The sequence below is a fragment of the Lepidochelys olivacea genome (assembly GCF_965140295.1).
Source record: "Lepidochelys olivacea isolate rLepOli2 genome assembly, chromosome: 1".
NCBI classification, from domain to species: domain Eukaryota; kingdom Metazoa; phylum Chordata; order Testudines; family Cheloniidae; genus Lepidochelys; species Lepidochelys olivacea.
The window spans coordinates 259,562,108-259,584,467 of record NC_140411.1 but is presented as its reverse complement, the minus strand read 5'-3'; the positions used below and the strand labels follow the sequence as shown (position 1 = coordinate 259,584,467).

The window sequence follows — 22,360 nt, the reverse complement described above, 5'->3', positions numbered from 1 at the left end:
TAGTAGTCACCCGCTGTACAAAAGAGCTGAGAGAGTTCTGTGACAGTAGGGAGCTGAGGGCCAGCTGCTGCCCTGAATTGCTTACCAATTTGCAATTTAAAATCAAAAATAAACACAGCCACAGTATTTGCTTAGGGATCTATCATCCTTGTTAGAGGACTAGGTTAGAACTGGGGTTGTTTGCTCTCGCCAGCAATAAAGCACTGCTAATCAGCTTTGGCTTTTGCCCTGCAATTTGGTGTAAGGGAACAGCTAGGCTGGGTTTGGTTCTCTCTGTTAGTGGAGAACTTGCGGAAAGTGTTAAAGGTTAAGTGCAAAGAAAAAAACGTTTTCTCTTACTGTTTCTGTAAAGATGTAGAATTCCACAGTGGGGTTCTTGTATCCCTCTCTTTGCCGGAAGGACCTTGGTCAGATCCTTGGAGGACGAGAATAGTGGTTTGGCCCAAGGCTGCCCCTGGAGTGAAGCTGCCACTCTCCTAGCTGAGGGCAGAATCATAAAATCATAGAATATCAGGGTTGGAAGGGACCTCTGGAGGTCATCTAGTCCAACCCCCTCCTCAAAGCAGGACCAATCCCCAATTTTTGACCCAAATGGACACCTCAAGGATTGAACTCACAACCCTGGCTTTAGCAGGCCAATGCTCAAACCACTGAGCTATGAGCAGATGCTGAGTCTTTGGTTGTAGTGCAAGAGCTGTGGTTCACGTTGCGGCCTCACAATCTAGGTCCTCCAATAATATCCCCAAGGTCCTCTAGCAAACAGGAAGGAAGACCTGCTATTTCTAACTAAAAATTCACATGTGTGCAGGGAAATCAGGGAGGGCAGGGCTTAGTGGTGAGACAGTATTTATTCCTTTTCTTTGTTATGTATTAAGAGTAAAAACAACTGAAGGTGGCAGGGGAAGGCTAAGATGGCGAGACAGGCAAATGGTCTCCCATTTGTGTAGTAAACTCCAGCACCCACCCTAAGCTAGGTCTATGCTGCTTATGTACTATGTATGTATCTTGTGAACCTTGTAACTGATACTTGTAATCTCTTATAACTCAAGCCTGATCCCAGATGTATAGTACCTTCCTTTTTAACTTGTGTAAACTTGATTTTAAACATTAGCTTTAATTTTTAAAATTTATTAGGAACATAGGGAACACCACATGAGACCAAACCAATGATCTTTCTAGTCCACTGGCCTGTCTCTGATGATGACAATGCAGACTGCTTCAGAGGAAAATTACTTCCAGTCTCCACACACCTAAAAGGGCAATGTTATATTGCTGAAGTGGAGGAGGTGAGTTTCTTCCTGACATCAGCTGCTCATCAGTGTATGCCATGGAATGGGTGGATTAATAGCCTTTGTAATTGCTATCCTGTCATGTATCATTGCCAATGCTATTCTTAGTCAAAGAAACAACTAATCCTTGTTAGAATCCTACTTCAATAATTTCATGTGGTGGTGAGTTCCACAGGTTTATTATAGGCTAGTAAGGAGTTCCATGAAGTAATTCTATTACTTGATGGTATGTGTAAAGAGCATCTGAAGTAAGTGTGTGTGTGCGTGCACACACACGCACACTATTTACATTCTTTTATAGAAATTGTATACGCTGTCACATCCTTCATGTATGTGTATTTTGATGCCTGTGCTATCCCAGTAATCCAGCAGTAGGTATTCTGATGGATTATTCTGGAAGTAAATCTTCGTTAGATTGGGTGGGGTGGGAAAAGAGAGGATCTATATGCTAAGAGCTTGGGCATGACGTATTGGAAATCCAGTCTCTTTCTGGAGAATCCCAAAACACTTTACACACTTTCTAGACATTAAAACACACACATCTCAAAAGAATCCAACATCTAGGTGATGCTTGATTCAGTTGCACATGCTATAACCAATGCTGATTTCAGACCATGAAGCTAAATGTTCCCTTCCCAAAATCTTCAGGCCCAGCAGCTTGTGCTCTGTTTGTTCCCTCTGCCTTTGATGCTGTAGTGGTTGGGAGACTACTGCATTCTTGCTCTGTGTCCAGCATGGCTGAGTTTCTCTTTAGGTATTTCTTGCACATTCCTTCTCTGGTTGGTGAATATGAAAAAAAAAAAAAAAAAATAGAGGTGCGTGCACCGCCTTATTAAAGATCAGCTAGTTATGTGTGCGTGGATTGGAGGGAGTATTTGGTTAGTGGGGATCCTATTGTCTCTTGAGACACAGCTGTTTTATATTAAAAAAAAAAAAAAAATTTGTACAGAGTTAAATTATCTCAAAATACTTTGTCAAAGGGAGAGACATGAACAGAAATAGATAAGGGACCAAACATGTTTTCAGCAGGCGGAGGATGGTGTTGATATCTGGACAAGTTTGGATAAAATAACTCTAGAGGTATTTCGTGTATTGTAGTCTTGGGAGAAGGGTATGCTATCCTTTTAAGAAGTGCCTGTTTACAGCTGAATGGATTAGGAAGGGTACCTCTTAAAATAGGAATTGGTGAACTGGCTCTTTAAGTAGTGGCTGCCTGCTTTTGCAGGGAGAGAGGTACCAAGGTGTAGTCAAATAATAGCTCGGCTGATTCTGGAGAGAGAGAGTTATTGGGGTAACTTCCTTTTATAGTGAAGCCACTGGTGACATCTGGTTGCAGGGTGTAATTAGGGGGATGTCCCTCTTAAGCAGCAGTTGTGGTCATCTGGTTGCCCAGGGCATGAGGAGGAACTGCCTCTTTAAAGATAAAACTTACAAAAAGTTGGGCTTGTACTTTATGAAATATAGAAACTAGAAGGGTTTTTAATGTATCGATTGCTTGTTTTATATTAGAAATTCAGCTCCTGGTCAGGATGGACAATTAACTTGACAGAAGTAGTGCAATGATATCTCAAGAGTTAAGAGTTAAAACAGCTATGATGAGAGGTAGGGAATCTTAGTCAGACTGCTTGAAATTCTTGGCATTTTTGTATTAACCTGTATCTAATTTAGGGCTGTCAAGCGATTTAAAAAAAATTAATCTTGCTTAATCGTGCTATTAATAATAGAATACCATTTATTTAAATAGTTTGGATATTTTCTATATTTTCAAATGTATTAATTTCAGTTACAACACAGAATACAAAGTGTACAGTGCTCACTTTATATTTTTATTACAAATATTTGCACTGTAATAAACTAAAAGAAATAGTATTTTTCACCTAATACAAGTACTGTAGTGAAATCTCTTTGTCATGAAAGTTGAATTTACAAATGTAGAATTATGTGGGTAACTCCACTTAGGGTAGCAGACTGTTTGTATATTGACTCCTTTAGGAATAACAGACCTAATATATCCAGACCGTCCAGAAGAGGGCTGGGGAAAATCCAGTCGTGACAGTACATTGAAATAACCCTGCAACTAGTAACCAAGGTGGCTGGAAACCAGTATGTGACTGGTGGCTTGCAAATAAGCTGCTGGAGTGAGGGCTGCTGGACCTAGGGTGACCAGGTGTCCGGTTTTGTCCTGGTGATGCTTCAACTGGACCACCCACTTGAAAAGGAATCCTGACTGCTCTGGTCAGCATTGCTGACTAGACCATTGAATGACCAGTTTGCGGTGCCACAGTGGGGCTGGCGGGCTCCCTACTAGTACCGTGCCCCGTGCCGCTGCTCCCAAATCTGGAAGCAGACAGCACGTCCGGCTGCTAGCCTTAGGAGCTGCCAGGGGGGCTGCATGCTGCCCTGCCCTCAGGCACAGCTTCCAGGGGCTGGGCCAGGGCAGGGGAGGAACTAGAGCCACAGGCAAGCACTCAGCAGGCAGCTATTGAGGGGTGCATCTCCTGCTGCTGCCCGGCCCTATGCTCCTCGCGGGGCCTGGGCTCGAGCTGCGGCCTGTGCCACACTGTGAACCGCGGCCTGTCGCCCCATCGCTGGCACCCAGGAGTTGGAGGTATGTGTATCCCTGTCGTCCAGTGCTGGGAATGGAGCTGCACCCCCCTCACTGCATCCCTCCCTGTCCCAACCCCCCGCACTCCCATCCCCCTCACTGCACCCCCTCTCCTTCCCTACCCCCTTCCTCACCCTGCTCTTGGCCTTGGCCTCTTTCCCTCCCCCTCCTCTCCCCTCTACCCCCAGCCCCATCTTCTTCCCCCTCCAGCCCACCTACAATTACAATAACTTTCGTGAGCAAAAACCATGAAGCTGGTTATGAAAAATGGGAAGAGGGGAGGGGAAAGAATCCTAAAAAGCTGTGTGAAATTTTTCTTTTTTTTTCTTCTTCTTTTTTTTTTTTAAATGACCCCTTTGGCCTCCTTTGCTGCCCGCTCTCGTGTCCTGCACCAAAGAAAGCCTCGGGGCGGGCCAAGGGGGTCGGGTTCTCTGGCGCGAGAGAGCGGGCAGCCCGGGCTGGCCCAGCGCCGGGGCTGGGCGGGGGGGGGGATGCTCGGAGCGCGACCTGCAGCCGCGTGAGGCTCCCCTGGGGGGGCAGGGCAGGGGTGGCCCGGCCCGGCCCAGCCTCCCAGGGGTCGGGCTCGAACCTTGGGATCCTCCTTTACTCGCCCTGGGCGTGTGAACACAAACCCGTCCCGCCTCTGTCAGGAAGGCAGGGGGCCCCATCACTTCGCGCCGCTAGCTGGGGGGCTGTGGGGGGGGGGGGGGGGGAAGCGCAGGGGAACAAGGCGCTGCCCCTTTAAGAGCCCCCGGGTGGGGAGGAGAGGGGAAAGAGAGCGCGGGGAAGGAGGCGCTGCCCCTTTAAGAGCGCGCTGGTTAGGTCATCCTTTCGCTCCGCCCCCCCCGGGCTGGGCGGGGCCTCGCGCGCTCTCTGCGCTTGCGCCGTGTTGGCTCCCCGAGAGACCCGGTTCCCACCTTCCCCCGGGCTGCGGCGCAGACACAGACACGGACGCCGGGCAGCGCCAGGGGCAGCCGGGGACCTACCGGGGGCGCGCGGCCGCGGCATGGGCTCGTGAGGGCCCCTCCCCTCCCTCCCTCCCCCCCGCCCGAGCGAGCCAGCGAGCGGGACAGAGCGGGGCGCGGCGGCGCCGGAGAGAGCCCGGCCCCGCCGCACGGTGAGCCGGGGCGCTGCGGGCGGGACGCGGCGCCGGCTGGCACCATAGGGCACCGGGTAGCACGGGGCTGGGCGCTACGCTGTGGCGGGGCGCTGGGGGGTGTAGAGCGGGGCTGATTGGCACGGGGTAGAGTGGTGTTGCGTGGCACAATCGGGTGCTGGCTGGTAAGCTGCTGGGTAGTACAGGGTGGTGCTGTGTAGCGCCGATTGGCATGGTGCTGGGTGGCGCAGGATGGCGTGGTGTGGCATGGTACGGAACAGTACGTGTGAAGTGGTGCTGGGGGCTACAGTGTGGTAGTGGTTGGTGTGGCGCAGGGTGCTGAGTTGCAAAACGTGGTGTTGGATGCTCAGGGGCTGGGTGGCACGGTGTGTGTGGTACCGGGTTGGCCCTGAGTGGCAGCGATTGGCCCGTGGGGTGACCCATGGCGTGGTGCGGGGTGACACTGAATTACATAGCACGGTGCTCTGTGGCACAGCTTGGTTCTGAACTGCACTGAGCTGTGTCTAGAGGCATGGGGCAGTGTGGCATGACCACGCGGAGGGGTCTGTGGAACAGGATGTAAACTGTATTATTAGTCACGTGTATGTTTATATGATGAGTTGTAGATTTAGAAGGTGTGTATTTAGAACAATAAGGGGGCTGTGTATGTATGTAGCTTATGTAGTGTACACTATACAGTGTGAGGTGTGCTTGTGGCATATGGGGGTGATATACAATGTGACAAACATTGGAGAATGCATTGTATGTGTGCTGTCTGGTCTATAGCATGCAGTTAGAGAAACAGTAGTATGGACCTATGGTAATGGTACTCGTTTTGCCTGTGTAACATAACAAATCTAGTGGAGCACTACTGTGTTCTTAGGACTTCGGTTCCTGTGTAAGATGAAATTCAGTGCTGGCCGATGCAAGGTGATGTACTTTGGAAGGAATAATTTGAAAAACTCATGTGTTAACTGTAACTCAGGAAAAGGAGCTGAGCACTGTGGACAGCTCCATAAAAACCTCTAGTCTGCATGCAGCAAAACAGGTGTGGGAAGAAGGCAAGCTGGGATAACTAAGGAAAACATTGAAAATGTAGTGCTGGTATAAATCAATATACGTGATCATATGGAATACTAACAAAAGGACACAGTAAAAATAGAGGGGACTCAAGAGAGGAGCAATGAAAATGATGTGTGTGGAGCTGGCTGGAAAAATCAAAACACACTGTGGAGACGGTTCAGTTTCACCAAATTTTCTGCCAGTCGGCCTGTCCAGCTATTCTGCAACCTGCCTAGCAGTGTGGGGAGCCTGGGCTTTCCAGGGTCTATGGCACTGGAGCTGCCTGCCACGCAGACTACTACAGGGCCAGGATTTCTTTCCCTTTTGCAGAGAATTTTGAAATATTTGTTTCCTAATCAGAATAAAACCAAATTTCAAGATGCTAGTCCTCTGTGAAGTGGAATTACCTTTCTCCGCCCCGTTCTTCTTTGTTGATTTAGAAAAGCACTTTACTAGCTATGCTAGTCTGAAACCAGTGGCCTTTTGAGTTCTGTGATTGGGGGGCTTATTCTTCTTTCATTTCATGTCCTCATTTTAAATAGTTTATATTTGCACTGATGGATATGGAGATGGGCCCCTTTCTTTACCTGCATATTCCTCTTAGTAGAGAGGTCTGTTTCTATTCCCAGCAGTTCAAAGGAAGTCATAAAGCTCTTGCTAGTGACAGAAATTGCTGGTAGGAGAAATGAATTTTATTTTGCATTTTTATTGCTATTTAGCACCAGCTTAGTTCAGGATCCCACTGCTAGGAGCTGCACAAACACATAGCAAGGGAGAGAGTCCCTGCCCAGAAGAGTATACAGTCTAAATACACAAGACTGGTGAGAGTGAGTATCCCCATTTACAGATGGGGAACTAACGTACAGCAGGGTAAGGGCTTGTCTACATGAACAGTTAGTGCACGGCAAGCTGGGATGTAAATCTACATCATGCTGGCCTGCCATGCAGTGACTGACTGTATGAACCCTGCTGCTGAACACTAAAAGTTCTCTAGTGCGCTTTGATCTACTCCAGTTTCCATAGGCAGCTTGTGAAAATATTTTTTTGGTGGAGGCTTCCTGCCTGCCTGCACTCACCCACAGTGGCAGCTCCTGTCCCACAGGGCTGGGTCCAGCTCCCCGTTTCAACCCATTGGCTCTCACTGCTCGCAAGTTTGAAAGAGCCTAACAGTGTCACTTGACGTGCAATTTGCATGCAGGCAGAACCCCTCCCCAGCAATATCCCACCCACCTTGCCCCTTTCACCCTGGTCCTGCTGGTGAATGTGGGGCCTCAGATTTCCTCTCTTCCCGTGGGACTCTTGCCTTGTCACAGCAAACCTCATTCCAGTCCTCAACAGGGGACTCTACTCCACGCCAACCCCCAATTCCTCTTCTTTGAACCCTGCCCCCCCTCCCAGGATCCCATTGCACAGGTCTCTCCGGCTCACCTGCCGCGGCTCCCCAGACACCACAGTTCCTCTTCCTCCTGGTCTGATCCAGACACTGCTCCTGAGCCTCCCTGCCTGTCAGAGCCTTCTGCAAATGGCACTCTTGAAACTTCAACCTTCCAGGGAAGTGCTGCTGAGAGCCAGGAGCCAGCACCCCCTGTTGGGATTGAGGTATCGAGCTGAACTCGCTGGCAGTCCAGCCCACAGGCAGGGCCCTCCCTTTGCAATGCTCCATCCTGAGGGTTCTCAACCTTTTTCTTTCTGAGGGCCCCCCCAGCATGCTATAAAACCTCCACGGCCCACATGTGTCATCACAACAACTGATTTTCTGCATATAAAAGCCAGGGCCGGCGTTAGGGCATAGCAAACAGGGAAATTGCTTGGGGACCCATGCCACAGGGAGTCCCATGAAGCTAAGCTGCTCAGGCTTCAGCTTCAGCCCCAGGTGACAGGGCTCAGGGCCCAGGGCTTCAGCTCCATACAGTGAGGATTTGGCTTTCTGCCCTGGGCCCCAGTGAGTCTGATGCTGACCCTGCTTGATGGGCCCCCTGAACCCTGCTCACAGCCCCCCAGGGTGCCATGGACCCCTAGTTGAGAACCACTGCCCCATCCCACTCTGCCCCCTTCCTGGCTCTGGCATCACCAGATGTGGGACTTCGTCTGCCAACCTGGGTGGGTCAGAAAATGGCAATGCAGAGATTGATTGGGGAGGGCTGAGCCGCCTCTAGCCATAGCCACCCTCTGCCTGTGCACTTTTCGAAGTGGAGTAGAGCAAAGCATATTCCAGAGCTTTTAGTGCATGGCAGCAAGGTCCACACTGACGGTGCACAGCAGACTAGTGTGAGGAAGATTTATACCCCAGCTTGCTGCGCATTAATTCTTCGTATAGAGAAGCCCTAAGTGACTTGACCAGGATCACACAGGAAGTCTGTGGCAAAGCAGAGAATTAAACTCAGGTGTCCCAAGTCTCTGGTCAGTGCCATAACCCACAACCCTATCCTTGTAATGGTTATATATTGAAGTCAGGTAAGACAAGCATTCTCACATGTCAGGTATGCAGGAATCTACTGTGGCTGCTTCTCAAATGTCTTTTAAGTCATTAAGACTAGACTGAGCACTGGAGAATGTGCTGCATGGAACAGTTAGGTATGTGTGTGGGAGGGGGGGTAAAATGACACACTGACAATCGGCCTTTTCCCACCTACCTGTGATTTTTTTTTTTTTTAAGGAATCTGTTTCATTTAAAGTTAGGACATTTAACTGCTGAGTGTGAAGCTGCTGGAGTGAGAATCAGTACCTCCAAATCAGAGGTCTTGGTCCTCTCTCGGAAGAAAGTGGACTGTTCTCTCCAGGTGAGTGGGGAGCAACTGCCCTTAGTGGAAGAGTTCAGGAATCTAGGAGTCTTGTTCACAAGTGATCGGGAATGGGAGATTGACTGGCGGATTGCTGCAGTGGCAGCAATGATGCAGGCGCTGTACTGATCTGTGGTGGTAAAGTGGAAACTCTTGGCCGAAGCTCTCTGTTGACAGGCCAGTCTATGTCCCCATCCTCAACTGTGGTCATGAACTTTGGGTAATGACTTAAAGAATGAGATTGCAGGTACAAATGGTGGAAATGAGGTTTCTCCACAGAGTGGCTGGGCTTATTCTCCGAGACAGGGTGAGGGGCTCGGCTGTTCGGGAGAGCCTGGAGTAGAGCCCATACTCCTCCAGAGTGAGAGGAGCCATCTGAGGTGGCTCCGGTACCTGACAAGGAGGCTTCTTTTGGAACTCTACTGGGCACGTCCCACTGGGAGAAGGCCCCGAGGCTGACCCAGGACTCGCCAGAGGGATTATATCTCCCAGCTGGCCTGAGAGTGCCCCAGGAGGAGCTGGAACCTGTTGCGGACGTAAGGGAGGTCTGTTCCTTCCAACTCCATGCTGTTGCCGCGACCCCCACCAGGAAAAGTGGCATGACGAAGACGACCTTTCAAAAAGTGAAATGTGAATGCTGCTTTTCCACTCCCGCTGCCCTTCACCTCCTTTCTGACTGCTCTGTGAATGTTTCATAGCACTGAGGCTATGAAGCACTACCTATTTCTCTTGTCTGAGGCTTCAGTTTGGTCTGTGCAAGCATGGATTACATAGCATCCCCTCACTGAGTAATTGTACTTTGCTGCTGTGCTATAGAATAGGGGTGGCCAAACTTACTGAGCCTTCGAGCCGCATACAACGATCTTAAAAAGTTCGAAAGCCAGGGTGCATTGCTGGGGCTTGGAGCCTCAGCCCCGTGGGAGGCACCTGATGGGCCTCAGGGCTTCAGCCCTGTTCGTGCTGAAGCCCCGAGCCCTGGCAGGTGCACCCTGCGGGGCAGGAGCCCTGAGACCCCCGCTGCCTGCAGGGCAGAAGCCCCTACCTCACCACCCCACTGCAAGGCAGAGGTCCCAAGCTCACCCCCCGCTCCCCACCTGGTGGGTGGAGAATGTGGGGAGCGCCGTGAGCTGAACTTTAACAGTAAAAGAGTCACATGTGGCTTGGGAGCCACAGTTTGGCCACTCCTGCTATAGAAGCTTGCTTGTGCATATGAACACCACTGACTACTCTTATAACGAAGCTTCTGTGTGTAATTGTACGTGGAGGTTTAGAAACGAAAGCCTCTTTGCCTCTTGAGGGCTATAGTGACTGCACTCTGATATCAGCCTCTTGAAGGTCTGGGTGTTCTAGAGAGTCGTGTTCTACTGTCTTGCCCACCCATTGGTTTTACCTTTTGTGTTGACTTTAGGTGCTACATCTCGTCTCTCATGAGCCCTGTGCTGGAAGACCAGCGTTCTGCCAAAGCACTTGGGACTTGGTTACAGTAATCTGAAACTGATTATAGTCATAACATAGGTTAAACAAAATATTTAGCTAAAATAGCCATTAAAACAAAACAGCAGTTGTGACTAAAAACCATCACTTAGTAAAGCTTTTCCAGTTATAGTCTAAAAATTGGGAGGGAGAGTTTGAGGCCCATATCTAGATGCTGCATGTTCCACCCCCTGAAGGTCATTGCAGCATGAACTCAATCAGTTTAAGCAATGATAGTGGGACTTCTGAAAAGTAAGCAGTGTTTCATAACACCCTCCAGTATCAGTTGGGATGAGGTTCAAGGAGAAGATCTTGGTTATATCTAGGTCTTTCACTATTTAAAAACCAACTAGGTTTTTTTGTTTGTATGTTTTTTATTATAGTGCAAGTGAAGTGGCTGAGTAGGCAATGGAGCAACCTGTATCCAGGGATGATGCATTGTGCAGACAAGTCTCTGAGAACCTCACTGCAGCTGGGCATGACAATGCCTTTTTAACCCCTGAGGTGCATAATTTACAGGAAACTTGAAAGGGAGAATAACTAACACATTCTGCCTGCAGCATCGAATGTTCTTTAAGCCACACAATGGGTGGTGTTGAATTTTTATTTCTCCCTGTCTCCTCCCCCGCCACACACACTCAAGGCTGTCACTCAGCAGTGACAGCAGCAATATTTGAGGGACCAGGAGTGTGCTATGTAAGACATGGGAGGTAGTTGTCCCACTCTGCTTGGCACTGGTGAGACTTCAGTGGAGTACTGTGTCCCGTTCTGAGCGCCACACTTTAAGAAAGATGTGAGCAAATTGCAGAGACTCCAGAGGAGAGCAACAAAAATGATAAAAGGTTTAGAAAACCTAACCTGTGAGGAAAGGTTAAAAAAACTGGGCACATTTAGTCTTGAAAAGAAGGCTGAGGCAGGGAACTCGATAAGTCTTCAAATATGTTAAGATCTATTATAAAGAGGACAGGATCAGTTGTTCTTCATTTCCACAGAAGGTATTACTAGAAGCAGTTGGCTTAATATTAATCAGAGTGGATAAAAATCAATCTTTTTATTGTTTAAATTATAATTTTTTCTGTTTTAAAAGTAGACCTGTTTAAAATGAATAAAAATGAGGCGGGAGGGAATGAGATCTGTTAGTTTTTAAAGTTTGAAGGATAGCGTAAGTAATTCGGGAGACTGTCTCATTTTCAAGAGATATAGGCAAGTAGGAACTTAAACTCCAGTCAGTTTCACTTAGATATATATGAAAATTTTCCCATGATGACCTGAAATAATCAGTTTAATTCATGGACTACAGTTAATCCCTGTGTTCCTTTAATAAATCATTTATTTGTAAATGTGGAACATCTTTTCATAAGAGAAGTGTATGTAGCTAAAACATTTAAGGTTGTTTCATTTAATAAAAAAACAAATACTGTAACATATAATATTTAATTAAATTCCAGTTATGTTCCCAGTGCAGCTTGACACAAATCATGAGCAAAAATTATCTAGTAAATAAGCAATATATCTTTCACTATTTTCTAACATACTAAAATGTACCATTAATAAGAATCTGAAAATATTAAGCTATACGTTTATTTAAACAGTTATATTTAGCTACCCCTTTGAGATAGCAAAAAGATCTACAAAATCTAGTTAAAAGGCTCTCTTTAATGTAAATCATCAAGTTTTAATGGTTATATCAACCAATGAAAATGCACCTTTCTTAGAAAATGAGTACAAATAGAAAAGTTTATTACAATTGATTTTAACTTGAGGCTTGCCTCTTAGTGATTTAAATCAATCCACCCTGGCAATAAGGGAGAGGTAGGTTAAATATTAGGAAAAACTTTCCAGCTGTAAGGTTAGGTAAGTATTGGAAGAGGTTACCAAGGGAGATTGTGGAATCTTCATCACTGGAGGTTTTTAAGAACAGGTTAGACAAACACCTGTCAGGGATGGTCTAGGTTTACTTGGTCCTGCTTCAGCATGTGGGGGTGAGAAAGGGGAAGGTGGAGTAGATGACCTTTCTATGATCAGCCAGCAGGAACTGCTGAATAACAGAAGGTGACCAAGAGCACGGAGTGACGGTGTCATTGTCTCGACTTCCTGATTCCAAGCTAAAGAGACTCCCCTCCTTCTAGGGATGTTGTTGTTATAGCATCCCCACCTGGATTTGGTGGCAAAGGGCAGTCTTCACAGTTTAGGAATGAATGAATAATTGCAGTGTGTTGTCTAGAGTTGCAGTAAAGCCTTAGGATGTTGGTCAGCCCCTTCTCCTTCTTAAGGACTGATGCCCTCCGCTCCACTTGTGGGGTTTTAAAAACTTGAAATTAGCACTGTTTGAAGCTGCTGGGTTGATTGCTCAAAAGTCTACAGTGGCAGTTGTCTGTTTATCTGTAAGCTACGCCCAAGTTGCCTCCAGCCAGTGCACCTCAAATGGCTCTGGATGAAGCATTTCCTATGACAGATGAGGCAGGTGTTTCTGACTTCATGGCCTATCCAGTCCTTGTTGCCTCTGTTTGCCTTTGTCAACAAGGGTATAAGTTAATGCTAATTGTGAGGGTTGTTTAGACATGTGGCCACCTGCCCTGCTACTTTCGCTCAGACTATCAAATGGCAATAACTTTAGGCTGAAATTTTCAAATTTGACTGCCTAAAGTTAGTCACTTAAATTCCTGTTTAGGTGCATACATCAAAGGGGGGGGTCTGATCAGGCACCCATGTTTGAAAATGTTGAACTTAATTTTTTTTTAAATGTCTCCCCGTCCCAGCATATAGTTTCTGTGGCTAGCAAATGGATTATTATTACTTAAGTCTGGCATAGTGGGGGATGTAGAATTGCTTTGGAATATATTACTCTATCTGTTGGTGTCTGTCAGCTTGAAAAACAATATCTTTGACTTTTTCACAGATCTGCAACCTCTCTAGTCTCCCGTGCTGTGGCTGGCAGGAAAGATTAAATTGCTTCTAGCCACTCAGACAGCACAAGTAGCCCTGGGAAGGAGGGGTTGGGCCTAGGACTTTTTGTTGAATGTTTGGCTGTGGTTGGCCCACTGGTGCTGTCTTTCTCTGTTTTCCTTGTTGAGATATGAGAATAGCTTCTGCCTTCAAGAGTTGTTCTGTTTTTGAACATCTGAACTTAAGTATTTAAAGGATGACCTCCTACAGTGACGGCCCACTGGCTTATCTTTTAAATAGCTAAAGTGTCACAGACACATCTAGCCTTGTTCATCTCTAAGGGGAAAGAACTCCCCGTCTAAGAGCCCAGTGAGTCCTGATTCTGCTATTAGAAACTTACATGGATTATAATACAATTTGATCTTTTTCATTGCTCTTGATCAAGTGAGGGAGAGACGGAGGAGGGGGGGACAGGACTGAAGAAATTGGTGGAGCCCAGTGTTCCTGGGAATTACCGAGTGGATGTACTCTTCTCTTGAGGACTTTAGGACAACAGAGCTCAACCACCTCAAATGCTGAATTAAAAACAACAAGATGATTTTATGGTTAGTAGTAATGTTTGAAGCTATGTGTGCTAAGAAAAGGGCATTTGAATTTATTTGTAGGTATGTTTATAGTGCATATCACTATAGTATCTGAGCATCTTTGCATCAGGGAATCTCATGCCACAGAAGTCAGAAGGGGTGTTCGTGCCCCTGCTCTCCTCCATGTACATCACTACACAGTTGACTAGGTGCATAATGAGGTGTCCAGCTTGTTCTGAGGCATCGGAAGCTGTTTGATAAAATGATGGCTGGATCTCATATGGCAGATCCTGTGTGGCAATTGGAGTAAACGCCTGGTCTAGTATGAAAAAGTTACTGCCTTGTGCAACTTGATGTGTGGCTGCCGCTAGTTGCGTGCTGCTGAACGGTTTCACTTTTGATAGTGCACTAGCCTGTTTAAATGCAGTTGACCATTTTATTCAACCTTCTCCCCGGTCCCTTCATCTTGCTTCTCAGAAATGAATGGGAGCAAGGTGGAAGGGGATATGATACAAGTGAAAGGAAATCTGGATTACAAGTTCCTGTCACATCTTTTGTTTGTGAGAATTTGGAAAATTGAACAGAAACTTCCTGTCATGTTTTGTAAATACTCATTTCAAATACCACCCTCTTGAATTCAGTCTTCCCACCTGCTATCATGGAACCTCCACTTTGTTGTCTCCTTGTGGGGGTCGGGGGGAGAGGACAGGACTGGAGTGTATATGTGGGTTGGGGCTGGGGGGATATCCGAACCACACAAATGTGGTTTTTATCGCGTTTGAAAACAGGGACTGGAAGGCTGCGGGAATATCCCCTCCTCCTCCTCCTCTCTTGTTTCCTGTCTCCTTCCAAAAAGGGGACTGGTTGTGGGATGCTGACCTATTATAATGTGGGTCAGTCCACCAAAAAAAAAAAGGCAGGGAGAGAGACAACAGAAATTAATAGAGCAGAAAAAACTCTGTGGGAGGATGAGAGCGTGGCTTCGGGTAAAAGGGATTTATTGTCGATCCTGAGTTTCTGAGGTGGGAGTAGTGGGAGCTCTTTTTCAGGATGACTGTGTATTTGATTAGTAAGAAGTGGGGGGAGATTAATAGCAGAAAGAGTAATTGAGGTACGACCAATAGGGTAGGCAAATGGGGGGGGGGGACTTTAGTGTGTTAGGTGGAGGGAGGTAGGATTTGCTTGTCACTTTGTAGAAGATTAAATTGTTTGTGTACAATGTACTAGGTTTATGTGCATAGCCATGGGAACATCCCGTGAATGTGCATTTAGCGGGAATAATGCCACTACCTGTCTCTCACAAATCTTGGGAGACAGGCCAGTCCTTGCCTACAGACAGCCCCGCAACCTGAAGCAAATACTCACCAACAACCACATACCACACAACAGAACCACTAACCCAGGAACTTATCCTTGCAACAAAGCCCGTTGCCAATTGTGCCCACATATCTATTCAGGGGACACCATCACAGGGCCTAATAACATCAGCCACACTATCAGAGGCTCGTATACCTGCACATCCACCAATGTGATATATGCCATCATGTGCCAGCAATGCCCCTCTGCCATGTACATTGGTCAAACTGGACAGTCTCTACGTAAAAGAATAAATGGACACAAATCAGATGTCAAGAATTATAACATTCATAAACCAGTCGGAGAACACTTCAATCTCTCTGGTCACGCAATCACAGACATGAAGGTCGCTATCTTAAAACAAAAAAACTTCAAATCCAGACTCCAGCGAGAAACTGCTGAATTGGAATTCATTTGCAAATTGGATACTATTAATTTAGGCTTAAATAGAGACTGGGAGTGGCTAAGTCATTATGCAAGGTAGCCTATTTCCTCTTGTTTTTTCCTACCCCCCCCCCCCCCGATGTTCTGGTTTAACTTGGATTTAAACTTGGAGAGTGGTCAGTTTGGATGAGCTATTACCAGCAGGAGAGTGAGTTTGTGTGTGTATGGGGGTGGGGGGGATGTGAGAAAACCTGGATTTGTGCTGGAAATGACCCACCTTAATTATGCAAAAAGAAAAGGAGGACTTGTGGCACCTTAGAGACTAACCAATTTATTAGAGCATAAGCTTTCGTGAGCTACAGCTCACTTCCTCAGATGCATCTGAGGAAGTGAGCTGTAGCTCACGAAAGCTTATGCTCTAATAAATTGGTTAGTCTCTAAGGTGCCACAAGTCCTCCTTTTCTTTTTGCGAATACAGACTAACACGGCTGCTACTCTGAAACCTTAATTATGCACATTGTAGGGAGAATGGTCACTTTGGATGAGCTATTACCAGCAGGATAGTGAGTTTGTGTGTGTGGTTTTTGGGAGGGGGGTGAGGGGGTGAGAGAACCTGGATTTGTGCAGGAAATGGCCCAACTTTATTATCATGCACATTGTGTAAAGAGTTGTCACTTTGGATGGGCTATCACCAGCAGGAGAGTGAATTTGTGTGGGGGGGTGGAGGGTGAGAAAACCTGGATTTGTGCTGGAAATGGCCCACCTGATGATCACTTTAGATAAGCTATTACCAGCAGGACAGTGGGGTGGGAGAAGGTATTTTTTCATATTCTCTGTGTATAAATAAAGTCTGCTGCAGTTTCCACGGCATGCATCCGATGAAGTGAGCTGTAGCTCACGAAAGCTCATGCTCAAATAAATTGGTTAGTCTCTAAGGTGCCACAAGTACTCCTTTTCTTTTTGCGAATACAGACTAACACGGCTGTTACTCTGAAACCTACCTGAAGTCTGGCATTTAGAGGACTGAACAGTTGTATGTTCTCTCTGCTAAGGTTAATGTTTTGCTCATTCATCTCACCCTTACAGAAAAAATGCTCATGTTCCAACCATGTATTTTCTGTCTTTTGTTTTACTGCATGTACTGATAGCTGTTTAGAAAGGAAATGATGAATGGACAGAATCTCATGAGAATTCAGACTGTTCAGTCTCCCAGAGTGCTAACAATGTAAAAAGCCACATTTGGACATCTATTTGTTAAGCAGTTTGGAACCACAGAATTCTTATATGTTTATGCAAGTTATGTATTTAAGTACATATGCTTGGGTGGAGTTCAGTGTGTGTGTGTGTTGAATTTTCGGACACCTGTGAATTCCAAAGTATGTGTAATAGATGATGTGGTATGACTCTTATTGGCCTGAGGTTCGAATGGCTTTATTTCTTGTGAGTGGTGAATCAATGACTGAGTTACATGGGTCATCCCAATCAAACTTTTATACCATGCGATCAAGTAGTCTGCATAGACCATATATTTAACTGACACTATTTTAGAGAGTTTTAAGTAATATTATTGAGACTGTCTTGTATCTCACCACTTGTAAAGCCAGGTGCTTTTGTTGTGAGTCCAGTTGTACAGGTCTCAGAGGGAGAAAAATTAAAACTAGTAAAGTTTAAAACTCTTGATTTCCTTTGATTGCTGCTATCTATTTGGCTGACTCTGGGCTTGTCTACAGGGAACATCTGGTCAGCCTAGATCTATTACAGGAGTGGGAGGGCGAGGTTTTGTGGCCTGTAACATGGAAGAGGTCAGACAATATGATCATAATGGTCCCTCCTGACCTTGAAGTCTATGAGGGTGAATCTACAGTGTACCAGCTTGCCTTGCAGTAAACATCCCATGTGGACACTGACACTGCACAGTGAAAGTCCCAGCCGTTACTGCGTGGCAAGCAGGTATATTATAGATTCACACCTTGGCTAGCAATACAGGAACTTGCCATGTAGACAAGGCCTCCGCCTATGAAATGTACACACAGCTAGTTTGTACTAAAACCTCCTCTTGTTATGTTTTCCTCCCTCCTTCCGGTCTGCTCATTTGTCTGATCCACTGATTATGTCTTGTCTTTTTAAAGTGTAAGCTGTTTGGGACAAAGACTGTCATTTACTCTGTATTTGTACAGGACTTAGCACAATGAGGCCCTGATACCCGTGGGCAACTCTAGGCAACTACTATAATGAAAATAAAAATACCTCTTAGGTAATTTTTAGAAGTTAATTATTTATATAAAAATAATCTTTTTAAATTCCAAATTCTGAGGATCATCCAGAGGTAAAAGTGGATTGTGTGACCCATTGGCAGGGTAGATTAAAAAAAAATTTTTTTAAATCTGTTTGAAATGAAATCTGAATATAATATAAAATACATTAAGGCTAAACGTACTCTCTTGAAACATTTAAATTTTAAAAATGCTAAATCCATAAGGCTTTATCAAAAACTGAGTTAAAGGCTGTTTTTCTGTATAAAGAAAGAATCGGGGAAGGGATGCAACTAACTTTTGAGATCAAGCTTTATAAATTTGGCACAGTAGGTCATGTTATGTATTAAGAGCTCGTTTTGTTTAATAAAAATAAATGTATGCTGTTGTGTGTTTAATTAAATTCTAGCTACCATCCTAATGCAGCTTGACACAAATCACGAGCAAAAATGATCTAGTAAATAAGCAATGTATCATTCACCATTTTCTAACATACTAAAATGTGCAATTAATAAGAATCTGAAAATATTAAGCTATAAAATTGCTCAAATGTATATCTTTAATGTACCCTCCTAGCAGAAAGGTGTATCAATTCTCAAATAAAAGGTGTATTTGACTATAAATCAACATGTTTTAACGGTTATATCAACTAATGAGAATGCACCTTTTAAGGTAACTGAAGTACAAATGGAAAAGTTGACTTAAATCATCAGTTTTAATCAAGGCTTTCCACTTGATAATTTTTAAATCAGTGATTTAAATCACCCTGATGTAACTCAATCCACTCTCCCCATTGGGAAGCTGTAAAGCACCCTTTTCCAGTGGTATAAAGTTCTCAGTTTTAGGTTAATTGCAAGAATTCAGACCTTGGACTGAGTATGGTCTCTCCTGGGCCACTGACCAGGGTAATTTTAGGGAGAAATCCCACTAGCTGGGGCGGGAAGGAGAGAGGGAAGGAAACATTTTTTGTGGCAGGTGAATTTAAACAAAAATTAAATGTGATGCGTGGTTTGAAGCTGCTTAGAAGTTTGGAATGCTGTGGAGATGGATTAGTGGGCAGAGGACAGGTGAGACAAGTGCATGAGAGGTTCTGTTTGTCCCCTCAACATCACCACAGGTGTTTGTGTGTATACTCAGACATGCCCAAATTTATAATATGGGCAAGATTGAAATGTGGAATTTGACCCACAAGGAATCCCATATAGAGTTTCCAGGATAATAATATTGATGGGGTGGGAGTATCTTGTTAGATCAAGTTTCGCTTGCTGGAAGGAGGCTTAGCTAATGCATTCCCTTTTCAGCCTAGCTTTGAATATCGCTCCTTGAGGGGGAAGTGCTTTAACCTCAGCTGAGACTATCTATTTTAAAAACACAGATTGCATTTGCAGTTGGCAAAGAACCACATATAATTCCCTGTTCCCTTTTTTCTAATTACTTCAGGGGCAAAGTTAGCTCTCCATGGTGATCAGAATACAGCTACTCTTGGTACAAACTGTGTCCAGTTCAGAGCAGGGCAAATGGGACATAGATACTTACAAGGACAGAGTTAAGTTCTGCAGGACCCTGTGAATGCCTGGTTGGCTTGAGGAAGTCTGCTGGGTGACGTGTGTCTGAGCTCAGATTCCTCCTTCCTGTTGCACTTGTTTTGCTAGGCTGCTGCACTAGAAGTGCGCTTTGTGTAATGAATGCCCCTTTTAGTTAACTGTTTTGAATTCTAAACTTGCATTTGGTGAAAGATGCTGGTTTAATGGTGTTAGAGTGAAGGCCCCCCTTGTTTCCAGAAATGGTGTGGGATTGACAGTAGCAAAGCGTATATGTTCCTAAGCCCTGACATGTTATCCTGATGTAAAATCCTAGTGTAGATGGGAACAGGTAGTTTTACCTCCGTGTAGTCAGTCAAAGTCAACCCTTGAGCAACAAAAATGATAAAAGGTATTAAAAAAAGACCTATTAAAAAAACAAAAACCCTGGGCATGTTTAGTCTTGAGAAAAGAAGACTGAGGCGGGGGGACCTGATGAGTCTTCAACTATGTTAAGGGATATCATAAAGACCCCAGGGATCAATAGTTTTCCATGTCTACTGAGGGCAGGACAAGAATTAATGGACTTAAAGCTTTCTTGCTTTAAATTGGTTAGATATTAGGAAAAACTTTGATTATAAAGGCAGGTAAGCTTTGGAACGTGCTTCCAAGGGAGGTTGTGGAATTGCTATTACTAGAGGTTTTTAAGAACAGGTTGGACACACATCTGACAGGGATGGTCTAGGTTTACTTGGTTCTACCTCAGCACAGGGGGCTGGATTTGATCACTTCTCAAGATCCCTTCTACCCCTATATTTACACACACACACACACGCACACCCTGGGATTTACCTTTGTTAGCTGCATGCAGGTAAAACTACACTGCGTTGTTTCCAGTAGGATTTTACAGTGAGATTGATGCAAACCCACTTTTCCTTTAGTGAAGGCATAGCCAGATATTCCCAAACTGACTTCATGTAGATGTTAGATGATAACTTCAGGCACTACCAATTTGGTTTGTATCTAAACCAGTGCCTGAGAAGTGAAATGGTTCCTATCCCATTGTAAAGAATACATTAGTGGGTAGAGGGCAATGGTGTCCAGGAGAGAACATCCTACTCCTTCCCCCCCTCCCTTGTGCTGCTTGAGAGATTTCCTAGATAGTTACGTGGCAGTGAGTCTCAGAGCAGTTGTCTGAAGAATCCTGTATGAGGGTTAGGAATTATAGATTACATCCCTGTTAGACTGAGGCCCACACATCCACCTAGATGAATTCTTGTTAAAGAAATTGGATTTTCCATTCACCAGGAAATGTACATATTTTTCTATAGTGTTCATCATGCATTGTATTGCAAAGACACTTTCCAGGGAGAGTGTAGCTGTGAATTGAAAACAGAGAAGATTTTATGGTGAGATTTAAAGAGGGGAAGTGACTCGGAGGCAGGAAATGGGGGAGAATTCCTGATAGGTGGACCAGAATATACAAGAGCAGATCTGCCCCCCTTCACCCCAGAGTGATTGAGAGTTACAGAAGGATGGGCAGAGAAGAGCAGAAGAGTGAGCAGACTTTGGAAGTAGTTCCAAAGTTAAGATTGCCCCCTCATGTATACATTACAATTAAGTCTTGAATTACATGATCACCTCCTACTTCTCAAACACAATGTAATCAATTTTTGCTACAAGCAAATATGTGCGTCAGACTGATAGTGGTTTTCTCATTCTTTTCTATTCATGCTAATGTCATTGTAACAATCCTCTATACCTTTACTAAGTTAGACAGGATAAACTTCTTCCCTCTAAATTATGTATTCTGTTAATTTTTCAAGATCCATACGCTATGTTTTCTTCTCAACCAGCAGCACAGCCTGCCTTTGGTGCATTTCAGTAGAGATAAAGTTAGCTGTGAAGCTAATTTACCTGCAAATTTGGGACCTACATGTGCAATCAACATTGTACTATTTCTTAATCTGTAGTCAGTTCTCAAACTTACTGCACACTTTTCATATAAATGACTTTCCTGGACTCTAGTCTACACAGTAGAACATACTACTCCAAAATGTTACATGTGTTTAAAGCTGTAGGGAAAAAAGGATTACAAAATGCAATTTGAAAAATAGTAGCTAATCATAATTAGACTGTGCTGTAATGTATAATCACAAGGGGGCAGTATTAAGATTGCACATACAGCCTCAACTGGAGCATTTTCCTGACTTTTGAGTGCTTAACTATACAACCTTTATATTCTGTTATAATAGGAAATTTGAGGAAAACACTCCGTTCCCTCCCCCCTTACAGAAGGGCGGGCTGGGGGGGGGGGGAAGAGAAATCAAAAGGAGAATTTTCACTTTCCAGGCCTTTGAACTTCTGCTGGCTTGCAAAAAATTGTAAGTAGTGTGTTGCAGATCACAGAATGGTTCTGTGTTTGGTAAGATAATAGAAACCCCTGCCCCCATTCCTGCATGCCTCAAGGTCCACAATGGAGAGCCAGTCCCATGCCCTTTAGGAGTGCTGTAGGTTGGAAGGGTGCTTAGCATCTTCCTCATCTGCAGAGCCCATGAGGTGCATTGGAACAAGGATCCCTACTTCACAACTTATGAGGTCCACAGACCCTCCCTCAACACTTGCATGGCTTAAGGTCTGTAGGGGTGGCAGCAGTTCTTATTGTGGTCCTAGTTCATTTTGCAGTTGTCCTTTTACACTAGGTGAATGTCTGAACTTCCACACTGCTAATGCTGACACAGCTGAGCTTGTGTTAGCCGCAATGTTGGAATCCCTAGCATGGATGTGGTTAAGGCTGCCAATATGGTTTTTAGTACCATTATGGTTAAACTTGATCCCTGCAGGAGACATGGGGCTTTTAAAAGGCTGGGGGGGAGGGGGATTAAAACCTTATCTGTACTAGGATTCCCAGTGTTGCTAATGCTGGTGCAGCTGCATCAGTGTTAACTAGGGTAGGAGTTTTTTGGTACAAGTTTCCTAGCGTAGACTGCACTGGTGTGCAGGAGCCCTCGTTCAACCCCTTCACATCTGCAGAAGTACTTGCCCCTTCTGTCCCTCCAGATTTGCAATATCA

The 22,360-nt window shown here is 45.2% G+C and overlaps 1 protein-coding gene across 3 annotated transcripts in view; it reads left to right on the top strand.

The window, feature by feature from the left end:
• Window positions 1-4,788: 4,788 nt before the first annotated feature.
• TMEM184B (transmembrane protein 184B) overlaps window positions 4,789-22,360 on the top strand; it is a 40,704-nt gene continuing 23,132 nt past the window's right edge. For 2 of the 3 annotated variants that reach the window (XM_084642338.1, XM_084642336.1), the window contains exon 1: window positions 21,613-21,671. The gene's annotated coding sequence lies outside the window, so the exon portion shown is untranslated. Of the gene's footprint in view, window positions 5,012-21,612; window positions 21,672-22,360 lie in introns of those variants that run through there. The other variant, XM_084642337.1, reaches the window with a different exon arrangement.